Below are 27,085 nucleotides of genomic sequence, written 5' to 3'. Positions count from 1 at the left end.
CCCCATCATAGAACTGCTGTTCTTATAAAGAGAGGAAAATAATGGAGCTGTTCACTCTCTTCTTGGGGACACAGCAAGAAAGTGACTACCAGTGCATTGCCTGAAGAGAGCACTGGTCAGCACCCTAATCTCAGACCAAGCCTCCCAAACTGTGAGAAATGGATTTCTATTGTTTAAGCTATCCAGGGTGTGATGTTGTGTTATGGTAGCCATAGTTAAGAGACTCTCAAACCTCCTGGAAAAACAAAACACTTGGCAAAAAAAAAAAAGAAAAAGAAAAATTGTAACTTTGATGAAATTATCCTAAAACATGTGTCTCCTTTAGTGAATTGAACTGGAAAAACAAGAAAAAAAACAAAATAAATAAATAAATAAATCCCAGAATGCCAGGATCTCTATCAAGACCCTCACTCCCACAGATTGCTTAGACACCTAATACCCAACTTTCTCAAAAATGTGGTTCCTTGACCACCTTTATCAGAAATTAACCAGAGTGCCTGTTATAAAAATCAGATATCAGGGGAAAAAATAACAGAATGAATCAAACAACATTACCCTATGTAAATTTATGATTACACAAATGGTATGCCTTTACGGCATGTACAAACAGAGAAACAACATGTATCCCATTTGTTTACAATATTAAAAAAAAAATTAAAAAAAAAAATCAGATATCTGCCACTACAGTCATATTACCTGGGAAATGATTGTTGGGATCCCACAGCATGGACTTTAGCAAGCTCCCCAGGGCATGCTTAGGATCAGCATGTGAGAACCACTCCTGAATACCCTACTACAACTAGGACTCAGATGGCCATGGAGAACCTCTCTAAACCCTTGCACATAGCATGTGCACCATGGCAACACATCACTTGTGAACCTGCTAGAAATGCAAAGCCTCAGGCCCCAGCCTAACCTACTGCTTCAGAGTGCGATTTTCCATTAGAGTTTGAAAGCAGTGTGCTCTGCTCCTGTGAACCCACAGTGTCCCCAAACTTGAGTGAATGCCTTCAGAATCTGCTAAGCTGTTCCTATTGTCAGGGTTTCAAAATCAAATTAAGTTATTTGGAAAAAATGCAAGAAAGACCTAGTGAACTGCAGAGCAATTGCCTTTGGAGCCTACTCCCCACTGAGAATCTAAACGTGCGCAATTAGAGAGAAAGATGATATTTACATGGTCAGTGTACAAGCCTTGCCATCAAATATCCTAGGTGCCTTTTTTAACCCTATGCAGAGTTAGGGTTAAACCAACCAATCTCCTGTTTTCTTATAATAGACCCCCTGACATTTAGCTAGTACTTGACTACCCAAAATAGAAACCACATAACTCAGCCTCCACTGAAACTAGGGTGTCTGCATGCCAGTTGATGTAAGCAAAATTATCTTTTGCAACTTCTAGGACCTGTTCTTTCAAGAATGAAATATGCCCTTCTTTACCCTTTCCTTTCTCCTTGTTGGAAAGTATACACACTTTCCTTTCTCCTTGCTGGATCTCAGGCCGCCATGTTGGGTGATGAGTTAGAAGCCACTTGCTGAGTGAAAATGATGGTTCCTCACAATGTCCTGAACTGGACACTTACCACTGGATGTCCTAAATTTCTATTGTGTTTATACATTTTGTTTGGGTTTTTTATGGTTCTCAGCTAGACCAATTCCTAACTACTATTTCTTCTCTTTATTTTATAAAGTAGTTCAGGCAACAGGAGTTGAGTGGCCCAAGACTGAGTGTCTTGACTTCAAGAAGGGTCCCATCACTCAGGGAGATTCAGTGTCACTGTGCATATGGCCATGTCTCCGGCAGGTAATAAATGGAAGGGTATGTAATAGGGGAGTAAGGAACAGATTTTCAAGTTCCTCCTTCCTTCTGTGTGGAGCTATGCCTGATCCTTCTGTTGCCATAGATACCTCTAGGAAGAACTTCACTGAAGCTCTTTGTAAGAACTCCTGCTTACAGCTGGCAATTCTAACCTATATTTCTCTTATTGCAACATAGATAAGTCCCTCTTCACCATCTGTAAGTGGAAAGAGAAATACAGGAACTTCCTGCTACAAACAACACTTCAGTATAAAATCTCTATTCATCCATTATACAAACTTAGTTCAGGGCATACGATATGGTAGGCTTGGGAAAGAATGAAGTCTTTCTGAAAGCTGTTTTTGATTAGTGCATTTGCCTCTAAAAACCAACCCCTGACTCTAGGCAACAGGCCAATTATTTCAAAGTAATAATTGGGCCTTGACCTTGAAAATGTTATTCAGGGATTAAACTTTTTTGTAATGGGGGGTGGGGTGGGGTGTGGAGATGCTGTGGTTGAGTTTGGGGTTATTTATTTATTTATTTATTTGTTGTATATATAATTACCTGCCTTCTGCTTCTCCTCAAATTCTTAAATGACTTTTTGTGACATTTACATAAATTACCCTTCTTCAATGATTCAGAATAAATTCTCCAAATGGTTCTAATTCAGATTCATCCTCCCCTTTCCCCAAGATATGAATACATGGCAAAGAACCTAGTGCATCTCCAGGCACATTGTAGGTCTTCAATAAATTTTACCTAAAACTGATTTATCAGTTATATATGTTCTGTATTCCCTCTCACAGTAATACCATACTATTTAGTAAATATTTGTATTGGGAGGTCTCTTAGTGTCCATGTGCATTTGTGCTGCTACACCAAACACCTGAGACTGTGTACTTTATAAAGAGCGGAGATGTGTATCTACAGTTCCTGAGGCTGGGAAGTCCAAGGCCAAGGGGCTTATGTCTGGTGTGGGCCTTTTCAGTGCATCATCCATAACAGAAGGCAGAGGAGCAGGAGAGTACACAGAGATAAGAGTGAGAGACTGAATTCTCAGCCTCAAGCCCTTTTTGTTTATTTGTTGGTTTGTTTATTAGTTTTAGCCGTACTGGGGATTGAATCCAGGGATGTGCTACCACTGAGCTACACACCCAGCCCTTCTTACTCAGAGACAGGCTTTCCCAAAATTGCTGAGGGCAGACCCTCATGACCTAGTCTCCTCGCACAGGTCCCACCTCTTAGCACTGTTGCACTGGAGATTGTCCCCAACATGTGCTTTGGGAGTTGGGAGGGACACATGCAAAATATAACATTAGGAGTCATGATGATTTTCATTACTTTGATATTCTAAATATTACTACAAATTACAATTTACATACATTGTCGGGACGTTTGTAAGAGAATGCCATAATTCAAAATATGAGGCGGTCCTTATACAATGCATATCCTTGGTTGTAACATCTTTCTGTGGTCACAGAGAGTATCTCTTCTGAAACCGCAGTAAGAAATCACTTCAGCTAAGCCAGAGCACAATGCATGAATATCTGTACCAGAAAGCTAGCAACTGGAAAGCTAGCAAGTTCCTCCAGGGTGTGATTTGGTTTGAAGGGGAGAAATCCGTGGGACACCCTCTTAATGGGGTGTGAAACTGGGATGCCTGCGCTAACCAGAAGTCAGCCTCCTCCCCAGACACAAGCAGGCGGAGCTCCTATTTTCACAGCTTGCCTCACCACTTCCCTGGCAGCTAATGAAATGTTTTCATTTGAAAGGGCTTTTCCAGAGCCAGTAGATGCAGCTGCTGCAGATCATCCCCAGGCTGACAGGAGGTAGCCCTCAGTGGGGCATCCCTGCATTCAGGGAACTGAGGATCCAAAGTCATCCCACAAGCCAGGTCCACCCCCTCCTTTTTGGAGATACTGGTCTGGAATAGACCAACTCTTCCTACACGTTAAACTTCACCACCCTACCTTACGGCCTGGGGCGGGTGGGCCCACACACTGAGAACACCAGGAGTCTCTATTAAGCCTGAAGGAAGCATTTCAGGGCATGTCCTGTGTCTAAAAGGAAACAAACTGGGGTTATTTTCTAAAGACCAGCCTTTGTATAAACAATTTAGACACACTTAACCTGTTTGTTCACGTACAAGAAATTTTCTTATCCATTTCTTTTTCACAAAAAGTTATATGCATAAAATGAGACAGGGCTTTTTCCATTCATCTGGTTTGGTGTACTATTTTTTTCTGATCCGTTTCTCCCAACATCCTGTTGGGCCTACGCTGCTATGAAAGCCTCTCACATATTTGGGGTTTGGAGGGGGGGTTAGGACCCGGAGTTGGGAGGATGTAGGGAAGCTTGTGATGAATCTGAACAGGAAATGTCTTTGACAAATGAAGTCTCTCTTCCCTTGCCTAATTTTGAAATGCCTCTGGCTTGAAAGTTCTCCATATGCTCGTTATTTATGTAGACCACGCAAATTCTAAACAAAGCGCTCCATTCTTTCCTGCCACACACACACACACACACACACACACACACACACACACACACAGCCTGGAACAGGGAGGAAATTTTCCACCAGAGAAACATAGGGGGATGCAGAGCAGAATGAGACCAACAGCAAAGCAGACAGGATGGCATTGACAATTCGTGGCATATCAATCTTCCAGGGAGAAGTTTGTTTCCAGAAAGTTCAAACTTTCAGGACAGTGCTTGTGCTTGATTTGCTAGGGCTGCTGTTACAAAGTGTCATAGACTGCATTTTTTTGTTGGTGGTGGTTTGTTTAGGGTTTTGTTGTTGTTGTGTGTTTGGATTTTTTGGTACCGGGTTTGAACTCAGGGGCACTCAACCACTGAGCCACATCCCCAGCCCTTTGTATTTTAGAGAGACAGGGTCTCACTGAGTTGCTTAGTGCCTCACTGTTGCTGCCTATGTATTTTTAAAAATAGAAATTTATGGTCTTCCCAATTCTGGGGACCAGAAGTCGTAGATCAAGGTATTGGAAGGAGAATCCAGCTCTGCCTGTCTCCTGGACTCCGGTGATTAGTGGGCAATCCTCGGCATCCCGGGGCCTGTTGAAGCGCCACCCTGATCTCAGCCTCCAAGTTCTCACGGCATATTCCCTGTGGATGCCTGTGGGTCCAGTTTCCCCTTTTTATAAGCACACCACGTAATGGAGTAGTTACTACCCTAAGGACCTAATCTTAACTAATAATATCTGCAAAGACTCCATTCTTAAATAAGGTCACATTCATAGGTACTGGGAGTTAGGACTTTAATATAAGATCTAGGGGAACATGATTCAACCCAAAACAATGTCCAGCGTAAACCATTAACTCAGCAACCTGCCCAGGAGGCAACCAGTAGAACCACTGTGTCTTGGCTTTTTTAAAACATGATTTGGCCAAGTTAGGCTTCAGTGGGCAGTTTTCTAAGCCACAGAAGCCCTCAGAAAGAGCTAAGCCCTGAAAGATTCTCTTGAGGAATGAGGTAGGAGACCACTGAAGGCAGAGTGGGCCTGCCTGAGCCCTCGGTACCCAGCTTTCTGGCCCTTTCTCTCAGTAACAGAGGGAAAGAATTTCACTAAATTAGAAGCCAGCAGTGGGCTGCCCTGCCCCAGGCTCCCTCCTCAGACCAGGCTTTTCTATTGTTTCCCCTTAGACATTAGAGGAAGGAGAGAAGTTAGAGATAAGAAATCATCTCCTCAATGGTCAGTCTGAATTTAATGCCACTCCGCCTTGAACTATTTCCATTCTGTTTCCTTCCCCTCCATTCTATTCTACCCTGAAAATCAAGGAGATTAACCAAAGGAAAGTTTAAGGAAAACAGAAAATTGAAGAAGAGTTTTGCAATAGCAATGTGTTTGATATTCCCAAGTTTCTCTCTTCTCTCCTTCCCTCTCTCTCTCCCTCTCTCTCTCTCTCTCTCTCTCTCTCTCTCTCAGATTCCAAAGCTCATGGCATCCCTCCAGTGATGACCGGTACTTGTGCTTTCTAATTCTGGTTTGGATGGAACTTTCTCAGAACTCAAGGGAGTAGACAAGACATTTGTGTGAACTGTTTTCCAAGTCACTCTGCGTTTGTTCACTTGTTGTCTGTTTCCACCAGAATCTCTGTGCCACCCTCTGCTCTAGTGTGAGAAACACACTCACCTGCCCAAATTCAAAGAATGGACGCAGAGATTCAAGGTTTAGCAAAAGCAAAACTTGTACTGATGGTCTTGCAAGACCAGGTATCTGAGAGGCAGTTACGCCTCAGGGTGGTTACGATCAGTTTTGTGTCCCCTAGTGCACAAAGTCCCTCTCCTGGTCCCTCCCCTGGTTCCTCCTATGGGGGGCACAATCTTCTAGGACGTTGCCGGTTTTACTGTCTCCTATTGGGTTATTTAAAGAAATGTACCTTTAGTTGTCTCCACTTCCCTTTGTTCTCTTGCGACAGGAAGGTCTTTTTGGGGTGAGTGAATTTTGGCACGTACACAGTTCTTTCTTCTTTACTTAAGTTACTGTTCCTTAACAGAGATATTTTTATCTCTGTTGGTTAGGCCAGCGTGTCCCCTACCTCCTGTTTGTACTGAGTTAACTGCTGATAACAGTTCTGCTTTATTTTCCCTCTGCTTTTCTTACATCCCCAGAAATTTTACATTTAGGTCCAAATACTGTATTTTAAAAATGAACCACCAGAATTTTTATTTCTCACAACAGCAGAAGAAGGCTCCAGAGAAAGCAGGTGGAGGAGATGCTTCCAGGGGTGGGACAAAGGTGCTGGCTTCCTCCTTCCCATGGCCACACCCAAGCGCGACAGAGCTTTGGCCTGGGTGGCTGATGACTTGCTCTTCAAATTAAGGAGAAGGATTAAAATGAATACTGGACGGCTGGGATGTAGCTCAGTGGTCAAGTACTTGTCTGGCACGTGCAAGGCCCTGGATTTAATTCCCAGTACCACAAAAGAATAACAGCAATAACAATAAGATGGAGACTGGATACTTCAGTGCACCAACAGGACTTGTCAACTGGTGGGCTTCACGGTAGAATTACAAGGAAGAAACGTACTATTTCCTTGGAAGACACCCCCACCCCGCTCTGCTGAATACCAGCACCTGTAGCCCTCCTCAGACAATTTCCCTGGAAAGAATGCCTCTGCTCCCCCTGGGGTACATAAACCTGATATGAAGGATCCCAAGAGCCAAAAAGAGGGAGAAAGCAAAGGTAGCAGAAAGTGTAAGAAAACCAGTCACTATAACCCCTTCCAGACAGGCAGGAAATGCCCCTTTCCAAAATTCCCCTTTCAATTCTATACAGGGTAGTTGGTCCAGTCTCCTCCATCATGGGGACAGCCTTGTCTAGCAGCCAGTACCAGCTCCTGATTCTGCCCCTCCATGCATCCTAACCATACCCTTGACCCAGGTTGTACCATCCTCTGTCTGAATTGCTATAATCACTTCCATTTCAGAGGGTCTGCAAAAATGTGTTTTACTCAATGTGTAGTTAGTCCAAAATCACACTTACCCAATAGATGGGAAGACAAATAGTCAGTCAGTCCAGTGCCAACCTGATGAAACCCACCTGACACTTTTTTCAGGCCACATATGCAGGCCCTGAAAGGGTCAAACCCTTTGTAATTGGGATTAAAGCAGCCCTGGAGACACTGGGGGCTGTTTGTTAAATGCATATTAACTTTTATGACACCTGCTCCCTGTAGTGATTTAGTTCCAAACTCCAAAGTCTGTTTACAACATAATGTGTGAATTTAAAGTTTCCAGTACAAGATGTCAGATGCCATTTTCTTTATGTAGCAAATATAGTATTCACTATCCACCTGAAACTGTTCTATATGCTCTTTGCAAATATTCAGATCATTGAAATCAACATACCCATATAAGGCAGGTGCAAATATTTTCATCCTTATTTACAGATGAGGAACATGACACACAAAAAGAGTCCAATCACTTGCCTGAAGACATGTCCGCTAGTAAGGGGCAGAGCCAAGACTGAACCCTAAGGTCTGTATTCTCAACCACTGCACCGAGAATCAGCCACAAATCTAAATATATCAAGGAAGCAAAGAACAGGAGGAAATATTTGAAAAGCTGCAATTAAAATGAGACTCCGTTGGAGAGAACCCACAACCTTTCTCCAGCTCAGCCAGGCAGCCAGAGATTAGGCAAAAATGGGATCCATTTTGGCACTGAAATATAGTCATGCCTCTCAAAAAGGGATGCACCTACTCTTAATTAAAATAGCACAGGATGTCTGAGAGAGGCTGGGCTGGCTGGGCGTTTCCTCTCACAACTGAGCGTTCATTCTCCACCTGGTCTTCACTAGATGGCAATTCTAATGCAGAAAAAAAAAAACGTGTGCAATTTTTATTAAAGAGTTTCTCTCCATCAATGGAGAGAAAAATCATATCCAAATCACATGTCATCTTCAGCTCTGTCACTGGCTCACTGATGTACAGCTCCCACAGGGACCTCAGGAGCTCACCTCCACTCCTGTCCTCAGAGAAGGGCAAGTGGTCAGACTTGCCTCTTCAGCTCTTAAGATGGTTCTTTCAGGGAGGGAGTCAACCATTCTTTTTATTGCCCCTCTGGAAAGCATTCCAAAGTCCTCATCATCTGGCAAATTCAGATGAGAGCGTCTGTCAGCTGCACCCCCACATTCGCTGTTTCTCAGCAAATGGAAGAACCGCAATGATTATGCTGTTCACTAAATTAAACTTAACAGGCTCGTTTACTCTCACAGGTTTTTGGTAAACAGCACCACAGCTGAGAAGGCTTATCCTGTTTATGTTAGCATGAAATGTCCTGGCTGGGGCTCCTGGGAGGGCAGTGGCTGCGCTCCCTCAATGCCAGCTGTTTGAAGGGCTTTGTGTTGACAAATGGTGTTTAGGTAAGAAAACCACTGTTGATGCGATCTTTGGTATCAACTTTGAGCATTTGACGTAGATGGAGGCTGTTCTATTTCAGGATACCCCAGGCCTTCTTCAGCAGAATCATCAGTAAGTTCAAGGATTCCAAGTTCCTCATTGGCTAACCCTCCATAAACAGCATGACCTTCCTGAGTGTTCCTATGTCAGGATCGCTCAACGTCAGCACTGTTAACATTTGGGCTGGATGATTCTTTGTCATGGGGCCACTCAGAGTATGGTAGGAGAGCAGCATCCCCTCCAAGTTATGATGACCAAAATTGCCTACAGATATTGCCAAATTTCTCTGGGGGAAGGAGCAAAATCAGAGACCCACCCACCCACACACATTGAGAAACACTGCTCAAAACTAAAAGGAACATAATTCTTGTAAAGGCCAGCAAGGAAAGAGTCTGGTCTGCTCCTTTATCCATGTCCACAAGGAATCTGACTGGTCCTGCTTGTTGAAACTTGGAGATATGAATATTTTAAAGACTTAAGAAGCATTGCCTGAAAAATTAAAACCAGCCAATAAATACTCAGTAGGCAACCTCCACATGTCCTCTACGTGGTTGGTTCTCTAAATTCTTTTAAAATGTCTGTCCCATCAGTCTTAAAAAGGAAGGAAATTCTGACTTGCTACAATATGGATGAAAAACTTACAAGTATCATGCTAAGCAAGATAAGCTGGGTCCCCCCCAAAAGCAAATGCTGCATGATTCTGCTGATTCCACCTATATGGGGTACCAGGAGTTGTCAGTTCATATGGGCAGAAAATAGAATGGCATTTCCCAGGAGTTGATGGGAGGGAGAATGGGAAGCTGTTTAACAGGCATGGAGTTTTCGATTTTGTAAGACAACAGTGTTCTGGTTGCATGGCAACATGAATGTAGTTAACACCAAACTATATACAGAGAATGGTTAAGATGGTAAATTTTATGTTATATTTTACCATAATTAAAAACAATAATGATATATACATAAGCAATAAAGGAGAGGAAAAATAATAGTCTTCTCCAGGACTAAATCAGAGGCACTGAGTTCTCTAGAGACACAGGTGTCCCATGGTCCCCTCACTCCTAACCCCTAATCTGAATCCCAATAATTGAATTCAGCCAGCATCCTAACATACAAGTCAAAAAAAACTATTTATTCATTGTCTCACCAATAAATCTTTTAGGATAATGCACATGTTAAAAATATGTGCATTAGAAATCATCTCCTCTCCCTATTTTGGTCAAATTTCTAAGGAAATTTTAGTAGACTTGAAGTAACTCAAAGTATTGATTGCTCTAAATTGTTAATCAGGTCCCAAAGAATCTGAAGTTGGCATGTGGTGCTAGATTGAGAAATCCCCACACCAGCACTACTTCCACACATAGCAGAGCAGCAAGAGTGCCTTGGGGTGGGTGAGATGAGGCATGGGACACAGAGACAGAGAACAGTGGCTAAAGGAGTCTGACCCTTCCCAGAAGTTTCCCTAGTGGTCAAGAAAGGGCTCCCAAACCTTAAAATTCATGTGATCAGTGGTCATCTACAGTTTCCTGTTCTCAGCTAAGCAAAAACAAATGTGGAAAATCACACAAGACTCAGATGATCTTTTCATGATTTTCAGAACAGTTGCCCATGCTTTCCACTAATTTCCTCTTGTGGGGACATCTCATGGGAGCAGAATGTGTTGTGCTAGTATCCTTCTTGAAGGCCCAAACCTGCCTTCAGGGAATATTTCAGTCTGCCTCACCTGCCTTCATTGCCAATTTGAGTTCCTTTGATGAGTATCACTTTTGTAAGGGTATTTTGCTGCTCAATACCATTCTGCATTCTTTTTTAACTTATGGCAGTATTTCCAAACTACATCTCTAATAGCATATGAGTGCATAGTGTACATGATGATATATGTAATACATAGTATATGTGTTAGCTTTCTGTTGCTGTGACAAACTACCTGAGAAAATCCATTTGAAGGAGGAAAGACTTATTTTGGTTCATGATTTTAGAGATTTCAGTTCACAATCACTTTGCTCTGTTGTTTCTGGACCATGATAAGATAAAACATCATGGTGGGGAGTATGCAGTGGAACAAAGTTGCCCACACCATGGCAGCTGGAAAGTAGAGAAAGCATGGAAGGAGGGACCAACAACAAGATATAATCTTCCAGAGCATGCCTCCAGTGACCTGCTTCCTCCGACTAGGATCTACCTCCTACAGTTTCTACCACCTCCCATTAAAGCAGTGAAATTATAAATTCATAAAAAGAAAAGAAGAGGGGGGCAGGAAGATCATGAAAATTAAAGGGAGGTCAGTAGAGGAAAGAGCCAGGGTATGAAAAGAGGAGAGGGAGGAAGTGCTGGGGTGTGATATATGCCATATTATATTGTTATATTGTGTTCATGTACAAATATGTGACCACAATCCCCATTGTTATGTACAACTATAATGCACCAATAAAAAATGCAGAAAAACAATAGAAATTATTATTTTTTGAAATTATGAATTCCTTAATAAAATCCTGGCAATCTGCATACAAAAACATATTTAAAAGAGAGTGCACATGATCAAGTGGGGTTCATCCCAGGGATACAAGGTTGGTTCAACATACAGAAATCAATAAGCATGATTCATCACATCAATAGACTTAAAGGCAAGAATCACATGATTATCTCAATAGATGCAGAAAAAGCATTTAACAAAATACAGCATCCCTTCATGTACAAAACACTAGAAAAACTGTGGAGAGTAGGAACATACCTCAACTTTGTAAAAACTATATATGCTAAAGCCAAGGTCAACATCATTCTAAATGGAGAAAAACTGAAAGCATTCCCTCTAAAAACTGGAACAAGACAAGGATGCCCTGTATTACCACTTCTATTCAACATAGTCCTTGAAACTCTAGCCAGAGCATTTAGACAGATGAAAGAAATTAAAGGGATATGAACAGGAAAAGAACTCAAACTATCACTATTTGCTGCCAACATGATTCTATATTAGAAGACCCAAAAAACTCCACCAGAAAACTTCTAGAATTCATAAATGAATTCAGCAAAGTAGAAGGATATAAAATTAACAGTCACAAATCAATTGTGCTCTTATACATCAGTGATGAATTCAACTGAAAGAGAATCCCATTCACAATAGCCTTGAAAAAAACCAAAATATTCAATAAATCTAACAAAAGAGGTGAAAGACCTCTATAATGAAAACTACAGAACACTGAAGAAATTGAAGAAAACCTTAGAAGATGGAAAGATCTCCCATGTTCTTGGATAGACGAAATTAACATTGTCAAAATGGCCATACTACCAAAAGTGCTATACAGATTCAATGTAATTCCTATTGAAATTCCAAGATGTTCTTCATAGAAATAGAAAAAACAATCATGAAATTCATTTGGAAAAATAAAAGGCCCAGGATAGCCAATGCAATCCTTAGTGAGAAAAGTGAAGCAGGAGGCATCACAATAACAGACCTTAAATTATTCGACAGAGCTATAGCCTCAAAATGGCATGGTATTGGCACCAAAACAGACATGAAGACTAATGGTACAGAATAGAAGACATAGAGACAACCCACATAAATACAGTTATACTATATAAGACTCCATAAACATACATTAGAGAAAAGATATCCTCTTCAATAAATGGTGCTAGGTAAACTGGAAATCCATATTTAACAAAATGAAATTAAACCCCGATCTCTCACCCTGCACAAAACTCAATTCAAAGGTGGGTCAAGGACCTAGGCATTAGACCAGAGATCCTGTGCCTAGTAGGAGAAAAAGCAGGCCCAAATCTCCATCATGTTGGCTTAGGAACTGACTTCCTCAATAAGACTCCTAAAGCACAAGAAGTTAAACCAAGACTCAATAAATGAAAAAGTATCAAACTAAAAACTTCTTCACAGCAAAGGAAACAATCAAGAACATGAAGAGAGAGCCTTCAGAATTGAAGAAAATCTTTACCACCTGCACCTCAGATAGAGCATTAATCTCCAGGATACATAAAGTATGCAAAAATGCCAGACATGGTGGCACATGCCTGTAATACCAGTGGCTTGGAAGGCTGAGACAGGATTTTGAGGGAGAATTACAAGTTCAAAGCCAGACTCAGCAACTTAGCGAGGCTCTAAGCCACTCAGCAAGACCCTGTCTCTAAAATACTTAAAAAGTGCTGGAGATGTTGATCAGTGGTTCATCAGTGGTTGATCAGATGTTGATCTGGGTTCATTCCTCAGTACAAAAAAAAAAAAAAAAAACCTTAAAACTTAACACCCAAAATACAAATTGCCCAATCAATAAATGTGCTAAGGAACTGAACAGACACTTCACAGAAGACGAAATACAATCAGTCAACAAATATGAAAATATGTTCAACATCTCTAGTAATTAGAAAATGCAAATCAAAACTACACTGAAATTTCACCTCTCTCTGGTCAGAATGACAATTATCAAGAATACAAGCAACAATAAATGTTGGTGAGGATGTGAGGAAAAAAGTACATTCATACATTGCTGGTGGGACTGCAAATTGGCGCAACCACTATGAAAAGCAGTATGGAGATTCCTCAGAAGACTTAGAATGGAACCACCATTTGACCCAGCTAGCTCACTCCACTATCCCACTCCTCAGTTTATACCCAAAGAACTTAAAATCAGCATACTACAGTGATGCAGCCACGTCAATGGTTATAACAGTTCAATTCACAATCGCTAAACTATGGAACCAACCTGGGTGCCCTTCAGCAGATCAATGGATAAAGAAGACGTGATATATATACACAATGAAATATTATTCAGCCATAAAGAAGAAAGGAATGAGGGCATTTGCCGGTAAATGGATGGAACTGGAGAATATCGTGCTAAGTGAAATAAGCCAATCCCAAAAAATCAAAGGCCAAATGTTCTCTCTGACATGCAGATACTAACACACAGTAAGAGGGTAAGTAGGGAAGAATAGAAGTACTTTGGATTAGACAAAGAGGAATGAGGGGAAGGGAGGGGGAGGGGAATAGGAAAGACAGTAGAATGAATCAGACCTAACTTTCCTATGTTCATATATGAATACACCACCAGTGTAACTTCACATCATGTACAACCACAAGAATGGGAAGTTATACTCCATTTATATATATGTCAAAATACATTCTACTATCATGCATAACTAAAAGGCAAAATAAAACATTTTAAAAGTATATGAATTCATCAATGGATTAATCCCTGAAGTTAGACCACTCATGATCCAATCACCTCCCAAGAGTCCTACCTCTGAACGTTACTGTACTGGAGAACAAGTCTTTAACACACAAGCCTTTGGGGGACATTCCAGATCCAAACCATAATAGTAAATGTACTATATATAGTATATAATAGTGTACATATGTTTTATATATATATATATATAAAATAGTATATGGTACACATATAATAGCATATAGAGAGAAGAATAGGTATACCCATATATTTAGGTAGATAGAAAGTTACAAAAATACTAATTGGCATAGTTTATTTTCCCATTTCAGAGAAGTTTTTTTCTTACTTTTTAATGTTTATGAAATCAACACGATCTTAACAATTGAAATGTGATTTTTTTTTTCTTTTATCCTGAAAAGCTGTTATTAAATCAATGGTGCAAGACCTGTTGTCTCGAACCAAAGAAACATGTATTATGTAACTATGTCGGTGGTCACCAGACCCTGGGATATTCCCAAAGGTAGACAAGGCATCAGGTGCTGGCATTCATGTAAAAGGTACACAATGGGGCAAATTCTATCTCCACAGAAGATTGTCCCACTGACAGCTATCTCCTAAAAGATGGCTGTTCTTAGATAAGTGTTGATTTTAAAATGTCAACTGATTTTTTTAATACTAAATGCATATTTTACTCATTCATCTCCATGGTGCTATTTCTGAAAGAGTTATTTTGCATAGAGGTTTGTGGCTTTCAAAGTGTATCTAAATCAAATATGAAAAAGAATTAGAATTTTCCAAAGTAATAATAAAAATGTCAATCTTTGTTTTCTAATAAATTGGGGAATAATATATCCCATACACAATAGTTTATGAAACCTAAAGCAATCTAATTCTTGACATAAATATTATAAAATGTATAATTGATATTCAACTTCTTTTGTTATAATATTCCTAATATAAAACAGAATTTTCCTATTATATTGAAGTTTAAAAATACATAAGAATGTACTCTATACTAGTTAAGAATCTAGTTCAGGAATACCATAAAATTTAGCAGACAAAGAAAAATGATCAAAATACTGTTCTTATCAAAGAAATTGAAGATCACATAAGATGGAAAGATCTCCCAAGTTCATAGATGAGCAGAATTAATGTGTTAAAATAGCCATATTAGCAAAAGCAATACACAGATTCAATGCAATCCCCATCAAAATGCCAATGACATCATTCTTAGAACTAGAAAAAACAGTCCTAAAATTCATTTGATAGCAAAAAAGACCCAGAATAGCCAAACAATACCTGATTTCAAATTATACTACAGAGCAATAGTAACAAAAACTGCATGGTACTGGCATAAAAACAGACACACAGACCACTGGTACAGAAGAGAGGACACAGAGACAAACCCACACATCTGATCCTTAACAAAGGTGCCAAAAACATACATTGGAGAAAAGACAGCCTTTTTAACAAATAAGGCTAGGGAAACTGGTTATCCATTTGTGGAATAATGAAACTAGATCCTTATCTCTCACCCTGCACAAAAATCAACTCAAAGTGGATCAAAGACCTAGGAATTAAACCAGAAACTATGCAACTCCAGAAGAAAACATAGGGTCAACACTCCAGCATGTAGGAAAAGACAGTAACTTTCCCAATAGGACCCCTAAAGCTCAGGAAATAATGCCAAGAGTTAATAAATGGGATGGCCTCAAATTAAAAAGTTTCTGAAGCCTCTGCCCAGCAAAGGAGAAAATCATGAATGGGAAGAGAGAACTTACAGAATGGGAAATAAATTTTGCTATCTGCCCTTCTGACAGAGGATTAATATCTAAAATATATAAAGAACTCAAAAAACTTTACACCAAAAAAATTAAATAACCCAATTAATAAATGGACAAACAAATTAAATAGACCTTTCTCAAAAGAAGAAATGCAAATTGCCAACAAATAGATGAAAAAATGTTCAACATAACTAGCAATTAGAAATGCAATTCAAAACTATGCTGAGATTTCATCTCACACCAATCAGAATAGCAGTCATCAAAAATACAAATAATAATATCTTGAAGAGGATGTGAAGGAAAAGAAACACTTTTACAATGTTGATGAATTTGTAAATTAGTACAACCACCATGAAAATCTGTAGAGTTAAATGCCTAAAGACTAAGCATGGAACCCACCATATAACCCAGTGAAACATACATACCCATGTTTATAGCAGCACTATTCACAATAGCGTAACCATGGAAACAGCCTAGGTGTCTATCAATGGGTGAATGACACAATAGCTAAGATATGGAACCAACCTATGTGCCCTTCAAAAGATGAATGGATAAAGAAAATGTGGTACATATACACAATGGAATATTACTCAGCTTTAAAGACGAATGAAATTATGGCATTTGCAGGTAAATGAATGGAACTGGAGAGTATCACACTGAGTCAAATAAGCCAATCCCACAAAAGACAAAGGCCAAATGCTCTCTCTGATATGCCAATGCTGACTCACAATAGGCCGCAGGGAGGGAGAAGTGGAGGTTCACCAGATTAGAATGGGCAGGGTTGGGGGGCAGGAAGAGAGATGGGATGGAAATGAGAAAGACAGTAGAATGAATCAGACATACCTTTTCTATATTCATATATAAATACACGACCAGTGTAACCCTACATCATGTACAATCACAAGAATGGGAAGTTATACTCCATGTATGTATGATATGTCAAAATACATTCTACTGTCATGTGTAACTAAAAAGAACAAACAAAAAATGGGTAACTGAATAAAGAAAATGTGTGTTATATATACACAATAGAGTTTTATTCAGTCATAAAGAAAAATGAAATAATATCATTTGCAGGAAAATGGATGGAACTAGAGATCATTGTGTTAAGTGAAATAAGTCAAACTCAGAAGGTCAAGGGACTTGTTTTCTGTCATATGTGGAAGCTAGAGAGGAAAAGGAAAAGAAAGTTGGGGGTTGATCTCATGGAAATTAAAGGGAGATCAAGAGAGGAAAGGGATCATGGGGTGGGAGGAAGGAGTGCTGGGGAGCGATATTAGTCAAATTGTATTGTTATATTTTGCATATGTATGAATATGTAATAACAAATCCCATCATGATGTTCAACTAAAATGCAGCAATAAAAAATCTGGGAAAATTTCATTAAAAAAAAATCTTCTCAGTAAAAACCATAAACATATGTCTTGATAGAACATATTTTTGTTCTATCAAGACATAGTTTATTTTTTATTCTTAATAAAAAATTTTACTCATCTAATTTTGTTCCATTGCATTGTAAAAATCTTTTCATAAAATGTGAATACTACTTGCAGCAATTAATTCACATTGATTCCATATTTCTTTATTTTATAATTTCCTTGCAATGCTTTTTAACTCATTATAATTTAAAGAATGTTTTTTGGTCAAATGAGCTTAGAGACCCCATCTTCATTTGCATTACAGTCTTCCTTTTGACCTGGCAAACTAAAGACTTACAGTTCTTTGCTGACATCAGGCCCTTAAATGGTCATCCTGGTGGCGAGATGTACTCACACATATATGTACTCACACATATATGAGGAATTTTCTATTGCAAACAACTAGGAGATTCATGACCTAACAATAACACTAAAAATGGGAGGTAAGTTGCAACTCTAAAACATTCTTGTAAGTGGAAGAAGAAGATCATGAGACCATGCTGCTTTTCAATCTTTCTTGACCATGCAATGACTTATGACAGGTGAGTGTTCTCAGGATGGTGAGTGTGGGTTGGAGAGCAGAATTGAGACTCTTTTTTTTTTTTTTTTTCCTTTTTGGTGGTGCTGGGTACTGAACCCAGGGCCTTGTGCATGCTAGGCAAGCACTCTTCCAACTGAGCTGTATCCCCAGTCCCTAGGAGTGCAGGGTTAGGAATAAGAAGGATTGAGAAGGGTTAGGAATAAAGGTTAAAATATGGAAGGGAGGTTCTCCATAAAACTTTGGTCAAATTTGAATCCTTGAAGCTGGTCCTATTCCCAAAAGGACAATAACTATTGTGAAATCCTATGAGACTTTGTGCATATCCTCCTCTGCAGTATCTTTACCAGAACCCTAGAGAAGCAGGGTGGGCAGACAGACTGGTATGTGTGTGTGTGTGTGTGTGTGTGTGTGTGTGTGTGTGTGTGTGTGTGTAAGAGAGAGAGAGAGAGAGAAAAGTTGTAGTATAATAGCATCAAACTTAAGATTTCTTATAGCCACTTTATAAGGAAGGGAACCACTTTATAAGGAAGGGAAGCCAGGTGAGGAAACTGGAGCATTATGAAGCCAAATAAGATGGTAACCCCTAAAGTTCTACAGAAGCCACCCTGTAGAGGTTGTCAGAGGGAAGGCCGAGAAGACAGCATCCTGGTCCATCCATCTCAATTCACCCAGAGCAACTCACTCCATGGACTTCACACATGAATTCCACCTAAGATTTCTGCTTCCAAACTTTGAAAATCACTAACTGAGGGATAACTCTAGGTTCCTTTGCCAATTAAATATTCTGTTGGTTCTGGGGGTGTCACTCAGTGGTAGAGCCTTTGTGTAAAATCCTCAAGGCCCTAGGCTCCATCCCCAGCACACACCCCTGTTGATCCCAGTAGAGCTGACTCGTTATTCATTGTATCATTTAGACAGCCAATCCCCCCTCAAAATGGAGTCCCAGATATACTCCAGGTTAATCATTTAGAAAAGTAAATAAATGACCTGCAGTTCCGGACTCAAGACACTCATGGTGTAATGAGATCCAACAAAATGCATACCAAAATCATGACCATCCAGTATTCTAACCAAAGGACCTATAAGGTGATATGGGAGCAAAAAAGAAGAAGAGGAGGAGGAAGAGGAGAAGGAGGAGGAGGAGGAGGAGGAGGAGGAGGAAGTCTTCACCTAGAGAAGACAAGAAAGAGGATTTAGGAAAGATTTGAGGGTAGGGTGGATTGCACCATCCGGGTCACCTCTGACCATCTCTGTAAATGGCACATCCAGACGAGGAAACCACAGAACCAGACATCACTAGTCATTAGATTCCTAGAGCTACTGTAACAAAGTTCTACAAGTTTGATGGTGTTAAACAACAGAAATTTATTACTCATAGCTCTGGACACTGGACATCTGAGAAGAAGGTGTTGGTAGAGCCATGTTCTCTCTGAAACCTATAGGAGAACCCTCCCTTGCTTCTTCATGGTGTCTAGCAGTTTGCCAGGACTCTTTGGCATCTCTAGGCTTGTAGAGGCACCACCCCAATACTCTATCATCACACAGCATTCTCCCTGTGTGTCTATGTCTTCACAAGCCATCTTCATACAAGAATACCATTCATATTGGATCAACCTCCAACATAACCTCATCTTAACTAGTTACATCTACAATCAAACTATTTACAAAATATTGTCACATTTTGAGGCACTGGGAGTCAAAACTTCAATGTTATCTTTTTTAGGGATGTCCTTCAACTCATTACAACCAGAAACTGGGTTTTTAGTACAAAAACTTTGAAAGGAAAACTTTAAGCCTGTTCCCTTTGGTTGCACCTAGAAACATCTCTTACTACAAGGTCAAAGACAACAGACTGAGGTATAATCCAGCAAGGGAAACAAACAGAGCTCAGTTCTTCAAGAGAAAAAGATATTGAAAATATGTAATGCAAAAAGCTTATATTGACTTGAAAATTCTAAGTTAAAATTCATGGTCCATAGCTCCGAAATTCACAGATTTGACTTCTCCATAAACATCAGTATTCTGCAATTTGCCTCATTATACAAGACCCTGCAGTACTTTATAGAAGCATAAAATTGGCAACTCAGTCCTTGAACCATATGTTTTAATGAGTAGCAGATAATCAGGCAAAGCGTTTGCATGTCTACTATTTTGGGACTATTTCAACATCTCCCGGGGATTGTAAATGTCCTTATTTTCAGCAAACTGTACCCAAGGTAATAGCAAAATATAAGCCACAACGATGCAATTATGCTACTGTGAGAATATGTTCTCAGCAGGTGAGAAAGTAAATGCAGGCGAGATCATTAGGAAAGAAACCCAGGCTAGTGATGGAAGGAAGACTAGGGCAGAGACAAGGTGAGGAAATGAGTCCAGATGGCACCATGCAGCTCTAACTCAAAGAATGTGGCTTTGTCTAAATACTGAGAGCTACACAAGGAGATTCCTGTCTTCCAGCCTAAAACTGACCTTGCTACAACCTTGGCTCAAAGATAAGCTGTACTTACTTTGAACCAAGAAAGGAGATTGAGATGAGGACTGAGCTGTCCTCTTTGTTTCTAAGAGTTCTTAGAGAATCAGCTGACCTTTTCTCTTTCTGAAACAGGAAAAATGAACTTCCAAGTGACTTTTGCTGCCTCTACAAAGGATAAATCCTCATTAAGCAAAGATGGTAGTACGATTTGGATGCTTTCTCCTTGCATAGATCCAGGGGTCATCACACCTTAAATTCCACCAATAGAGTCTTTGAAGGGAAATGCTCCTTCTTTCAAGGGAGTCCTGATTTATAATGTAATGATTCAGGCTTCCAGATTCAACCAGAGCACAATCATGTTCCAGGATCCCTCCCACAATCAAATGACTGGGCCACACTGTAGTCAACAGATTCCTCTCCTCTCATAATCCTTTATAAGACAGGTGACCTACATCCTCCTTTCCACCATTTCACTGCCAGTTTTTAGCATTCCTTTTCACTCTCTAAATTGTTCCAATTTGTGTTTAAAAGTTCATGGTGTCACTAGAGGAAAGGGAGGGGGAAGTGTTAGGGAGGATATTGACTAGATTACATTGTTACATTGTGTGCATGTATGAATATGCAACAACCAATCCCATCATTATGGATAATTATAATGCACCATATGTGAAAAGAGAAAATAGAAAATAAAAGTTCATAGTCAACTTACATATTCCTTCTTGCCCTCTATCCACCCTGCCACAATGCCTAGCATCTCCTGTTAGAAAGAACAGAGAATGCTTTGTTTCTTTCTTTACTTCCAGCAGCTAGAGATGCCTGGCCTGTGGTAGACAGCCAATCCTTCGTAAGAAAATTGAAATGCACTTCAGTCAATAACACTCTACTGTTCAATCACTCAGCAGCTCACCAGACAGGGAGAATCCTAACATCAGGGAGCCCTGGGCCACGAGGGCAAAGGAGTCCACAAAGAAGAACAGCAAGTGCCAAAAAAGGCTGTGCCTGGTTCACCACCCTACCCTCAGGCAGCCCTTCCCCTATCCGTCAGCTGGGATACTCAAGACAACCCACCTGTGTGACTGCATCCCAGATATGGTGCCCAGAGGTCACGTGTGGCCACCTGCTTCGGACTCTGAAGCTTCTTTCTCCCTCTTTTTTTTTTTTTTTTTTTTTTTCGTGGTGCTGGGGATTGAACCCAGGGCCTCTGTGTGCAAGGCACGCACTCTTCCAACTGAGCTACACCCCCAGTCCTCCCCCTCTCATTTTTAGACTACTAATCTTCCCATTCATTTTGCTTCTCTTGTTGGCTGCACCCTCCCTTGCTCCCGTGATTAGATTAAATTTAGTTACCGCTGACTTCTACCACTTCTCAGTTATGACCTGCCACTACTAGCATTTGTTCATCAAAGAGAGTATGATCCCTTCTTAAGGCAAAAGTGAAGAACTGTTCTCAAGAGGAAGGTAGCTCAACAGCAGATATCAGCCTGAAACTCTATCTCTACAACTACAGCAAGGAAAACCTACAGAGCCCAGGCTCCTCTGAGTCCTACCATGGATGGCAGAACTACCATGAAGCACCTAGTACTCTTTGGGAAGTACTAAGTGTTTCAAAACAATAACCACACCTGAGTTCTTTTCACCACAAGTAGTTCAAATGCGGGTTCTGTGTGGGTCATAGCACTGAGCTGACTGGTAAGAAGGACCAAAGAAGATGAGTTGCAGTCCCTCATCTTCAAGACCCTGGGTAGACTAGGGAATTCTCAGAGTGTGATCCTCAGACCAGAAGCATCACGTGGAAATTTGTGAAAAATGTACATCCTCAGGTTCCCACCAGACCTCCAAATCAGAAACTCAGAACGAGGTAGTAATCTGCATTGTAAGTAGGTCTGCTGTAATTCTCATGCATGAAAGAGTTCAATGCCAATGGAATACAAACATGCAGAAGTTCAAGAAAAATCATACAACCCATACATGGTCCGTATCTTGAGGCAGCATGACAGTAGGTACTTACTATGCCTAAGCTCAGCTTCTTTCCTTACATTTCACAGACTGAGGATTTTTTTTTCTGCACATAAATATATGGAAAGCTTTATTATTTTTTAAAATTTATTTACTTATTTTTTCTAATTATACAAATGACAATAGAATGCATTCTGATACATCAAACATAAATGGAGTAAACTTCTCATTCTTCTGGTTGTACATGATGTAGTATCAAACAGGTCATTTAGTCATATATGCACATAGGATAATAATGTCCAATTCATTCTACTATTCTTCCTTCCCCCACAACCCCTCCCCTCCCTTCACTTCCCTCTGCCTAATCCAAAGTACCTCTGTTCTTCCCTAGTCCCAGCCTCCCTTTTGTGAATTAGCATCCACATATCAGAGAAAACATTCACAGGCTAGAGATTTTGACACCACAGTGCGAGTGCAGTAGTGTACTGTTCTTATTCACGTTTCATTGTGTCTGGGTATGTGATGCAGACCAGAGGTCCTCAGGTAACATGCTTCCTTTGTTGCTTGAGGGTCTGTGAGGCTGGAGGGCTCTAGGGAGCTCCGAGCAGACTTCCTATGGGCTCAGTAGCACAGAGCAAGCAGCTGGAATTTTTTCTCTTTGGAGACAGGCTCCAGTCAGCTTTTACAGATCTGCTTCCAAACTCTATTTCCACTAAAGGCAGACTAGGTAATTCAAACCAACTCTCCTGCTAAAGACAACTTTTAAAAGTCAGATGACATATACAAAAATATTTTTATAAAAGAATCAAATAGCTGACAATAGAGTGAGGAATTACTTGGCAATGCTCTAGTAAAAAATGGAAATTCAGAGAGATGGGAACCACATTTGGATCTGCCTTTGTCCTGAAGAGGCAGATAAAAGGTGGAGTTGCACTTCTGATATTTTATGAGAATAGCAAAGAAAAGGCAGAGTCTAGACTGCTCAAAGGAGGCTCTAGTAAGATACCCCATGCTTGGGGTAGTCTCCTGAGGGCTGCACCCTGGGAATACATGCAAACTGCCATTAAACCTACTCTTACCTACAGCTCCCTAGAAGTTTTTTGGGTGTCCCACAAAGTTTCAAATTCTGCAATTAGATTAACATGATGCTGGATTACACCTCTAGATACCTCCAGGCACCTAGCAGAAGTCAAAGGAAACCTTTTCTGGGGAAGATGTCATTTAGGTTTCAACTCATCTCCATAAGTAATTTTTTTCAAATACAATGTCCAATACACAATAAAATAAAATCAGACCTCAGAGGCAGTACAGCACAGTGATAACAGAATTTCACACACAGTTAGTCCAAATACTGAAATTCCCAGACACAGACCCTGAGACCATTATGACTATGATATTTGAGGAGATCAAAACAAAACTAAATGATTTCAGCAAGGAATCAGAAAAAATAGAAAGCAGCATTGAAGATATGAAAAGGAAACAAATTGAAATTCAGGAACTGAAAAATATAATAACGAAAATAAAGCCAGTGTACTAGGTTACTGGCAGATTAAAGAAAGCTGAAAAAATAATCGGTGAACCAAAAGATATATCAAAAGAAACAGAATGAAACACAGAGAGTAAAAGGAATGGGATTTAGAAAGAAATTGATACGAGAAATACAGGACACAAAGAAAGTATAAAACATGTTTGGAGACCCAAAAAGGAGGAAAGAGAGTAAGTCCTTAGCAGATACCCTCAAGCGACCTCCCTTTTCAGTAAAGCAAAATAATCACTTTCATGGGGTTCTTGAAGTGACCCTACACCCTGCTTCTTGGTGAAGACACTGCACCTGAAGAGGGGTGTAAAAAGACATCTATCCATTTTATATAAATGTTTTTTTCAATCACTACAATTAAAGTACTTCAAATATTTAAACCATTCCTTCATGCCTACTTCAAAAAACAAATTCAATACCAGTAGGTAACTACAACAATATACTAAAAGAAACACTAATTAAATCTATCATCTGCATTCATAGAGGAAGTCTGAGTAAATCTAGAAAACTGGGAGAAAGACTTGCAGGACTTGGTTTGGAAGGGCATTATCAGCTGGATGGATACAGGGAAGGCATCTTAGGGAAAGACAGAGCAGGGCCACCAGCCCTGTCTGCCCACTGTCCCCACCATCAGCCAGGAACCAGATCTGGAACCTATTCTGAGATGGCCCTTGGGTGAAAGGTAAAGTGTAGACTGCTTTGGTACACATGGGACTGAAAATAGCTCAGAGTTGACAGTGTGCCAGTCCCCAGTTCACCGAGGAACGTAGCATGCCAATTGCTCAGTTCAGGATTGTAAAAAATGAAGCAGTCAGTCAACTCAGGAAAGGCAAACAAAGGGCTGAGCAGCGACCATGGCAAAGCAAGTACCCTCCAGCAGTGGACACCAGCCCTGGAATGGTGAGTTATTACTGTGCATCTAGCTTCTTCATAACTCGTGAGCAGATGCAATCTAGAAAAACATGGGTGAGAAACTCAGGAATCACCACAGGAAAGTGAGATTCCCATGAGTGATATTCTACTGTACTTTATTTATGGTGGTTTATTTACTCAGTAGGTGTACAGAGAGACAAAGACCAATTGTTCATCTGACTAAACTCTTCCCCAAAGGATTGGATGGAACATTGAAACACACAAATACTGCACAGTCTTTATTTGTGCTTGAGTCAAAATACCGAAAAGCAACTCCTAAACAAAACTGAAGCCAGTAAAGAAATAAGGTTCATGATACAAACAGAAACTTCTCGCTCTTTTCTTATTGTTGTTGCATTTTAGGAAGAGTCCAATTCAAACATGAATGAGGCCAAGTTCTGATGGAATACAGTAAAATAGTAATTTTTAGCTTGTTTATACTTTAGATTTCAATTTGGCTGATGACTCGCTGAGATGCTTTAAAGCATCTCACTAACTTTGGATTAGACAAAAGGGAATGAAGGAAAGGGAGAGGGGATGGAAATAGGAAAGATAGTAGAATTAACCAGACATAATTTTCCTATGTTTGTATATGAATACACCACCACTGTAATTCCACATCATGTACAACCAGAAGACTCGGAAGTTGTACTCCATGTATGTATAATATGTTAAAATACATTCTACTGTCGTGTATAACTAAAAAGAATAAATCTTAAAAATCTCACTAATGTCCTGCCTTAAGAACATACCAAAGCTTAAAATGGCACCAGAAATAAGATGATTCATACTCATTAAAAGGAATGATGCTCCTACTCTAAAAGACAATTTGAATTTCCAAAGGAAAAGATGCCTGGATCAAATGATTTCTTGTTTTTTAGTTTTGATAAAACAGTTTATTTTAGAGCTAAACATCCCTCTGCCATACTGTGAGCCTAAAATTATTTGTATATTTTAACTAGAAAGAGAAACTAACCAGAAATAAAGAAGATAAACAGATTGGCTTGATAGATTCTCATTTTTTCAAACAAAACTACAGGCAACCGGTAAAATACAAAAGCAGAAGAAAAAGGCCTGAAATGTTTGCAGTTCCAAAGTTCCAATGCACCTAAGCGAGTATTTGTAAGAAAAGGGAAGTCTTGCTATGTTATGAGCACAGGTAGGCGGATCAAAGCCTCTGCACTTGTTCCTAGCTCAAATACGATCCCAGGGATACAAACAGCCTCTGAGACAAGGAGTGGATCGGGCTCACACTTCAGTAATAACAGCAGTGTTCTACTCTAAGGGGTGTGTGTGCTCGCCCACTTATTCTTCTCTATGAGGTCGGGTCAGCACTGGGATGACTCCCCTATTCTGCAGATAAGGAGACCGAGGCACAGAGAGTAGGCACCACACCACAGCCACATGGTGGAGGACTGGAGGCTGCACCAGCTGGGTGCTCCAGAGCCTCGCTTCCCAAAATGAGAGCCACACACCAGCCCCAGGAAGAGACCTGTATGTTTTGGAACCATTTTGTGTAATGATTGAAAGTAAGTCTTCTGAAACTTGGGCAACAAGTTGACAGAGTAATTCATCTGTTAAAATCAAATCATTTTAGTGGGTTTCTTTTGTCATAGGAAACTGGATAGTCTTAATAAAAATAAACTGAGTTAGTTTGTATAATTGCACTAATTCACATGCATATCTACAGCAATCCCTGAGGACTTTGTTTTTAGGGGTTTTTTCATAGTTTTTTTTTTTTTTTTTATTGGTGCATTATAATTGTACAGAATGATGGGCTTCAGATTTATTGTTAGATATTTGTTGATGCACACAATATAATAATATAATTTGTCCAATATCATTCACCAGTTAAATGGGGCTTGTATTGAGGTTTTTTGTTTTGTTTTGTTTTCATTTCATTTTTAACAAAGGCAAAAATTTGTTTTTGCACAAGTGTAAATCAGTCTGTGATGCATTGGGAATTTTTTAAAAGCTGGTTTTCCACCACAGAGAGCTAGGAGCCCTGAGCGTGAAACTCAGAGAGCCCCCTCCTCCAAGTTCAATGCTGATGGAAAGGACCCTTATGTCACTGCCAAGGGTGGAGTGAGTCTCCTGTGAGGAGAGGAAAGAGGGTGATGCAAGATATAGAGCTGGCCATCTCCTGAGTTCTCTTTGGAGATCTAGAATGTTCCCCCTGAGAAGGTATGAAAAATTAGGGAGAAATCGTGTTTCAGCATCTTGTGGCGATATCCTAAAACGTTAAACTAAAACCGACCCTGAAAAGGGTCATCTAATGCCTCCTCTTTCCCTGGGGAAAGAGAATATGCAGGGACAGAGGGTCATGTCACCCTGGAGCCGGGTAGACCACTGTGTGCCCCTCCAGACTCACATCACAGGTTCATCTGATCCCAAATGCCTTCTCAATAAACGTGTTCTTTGATTTTACCTCTACGACGGGACGCCAACCCCTGCCCTCCCTAGAGGGAAGGAAGGGGGCGTGGAAGAAGACCCTCCACACCTGAAGTAGGAAAGCCTTGAGGCCCGAGGGGGATGAGGAGGACCATACCCGGGTACACTCAAGGCAGCATTTTTCAG

Source organism: Sciurus carolinensis, chromosome 6 (assembly GCF_902686445.1).
Source record: "Sciurus carolinensis chromosome 6, mSciCar1.2, whole genome shotgun sequence".
Classification (NCBI taxonomy): Eukaryota; Metazoa; Chordata; class Mammalia; order Rodentia; family Sciuridae; genus Sciurus; species Sciurus carolinensis.
Note: the sequence above shows the minus strand (reverse complement) of the source record.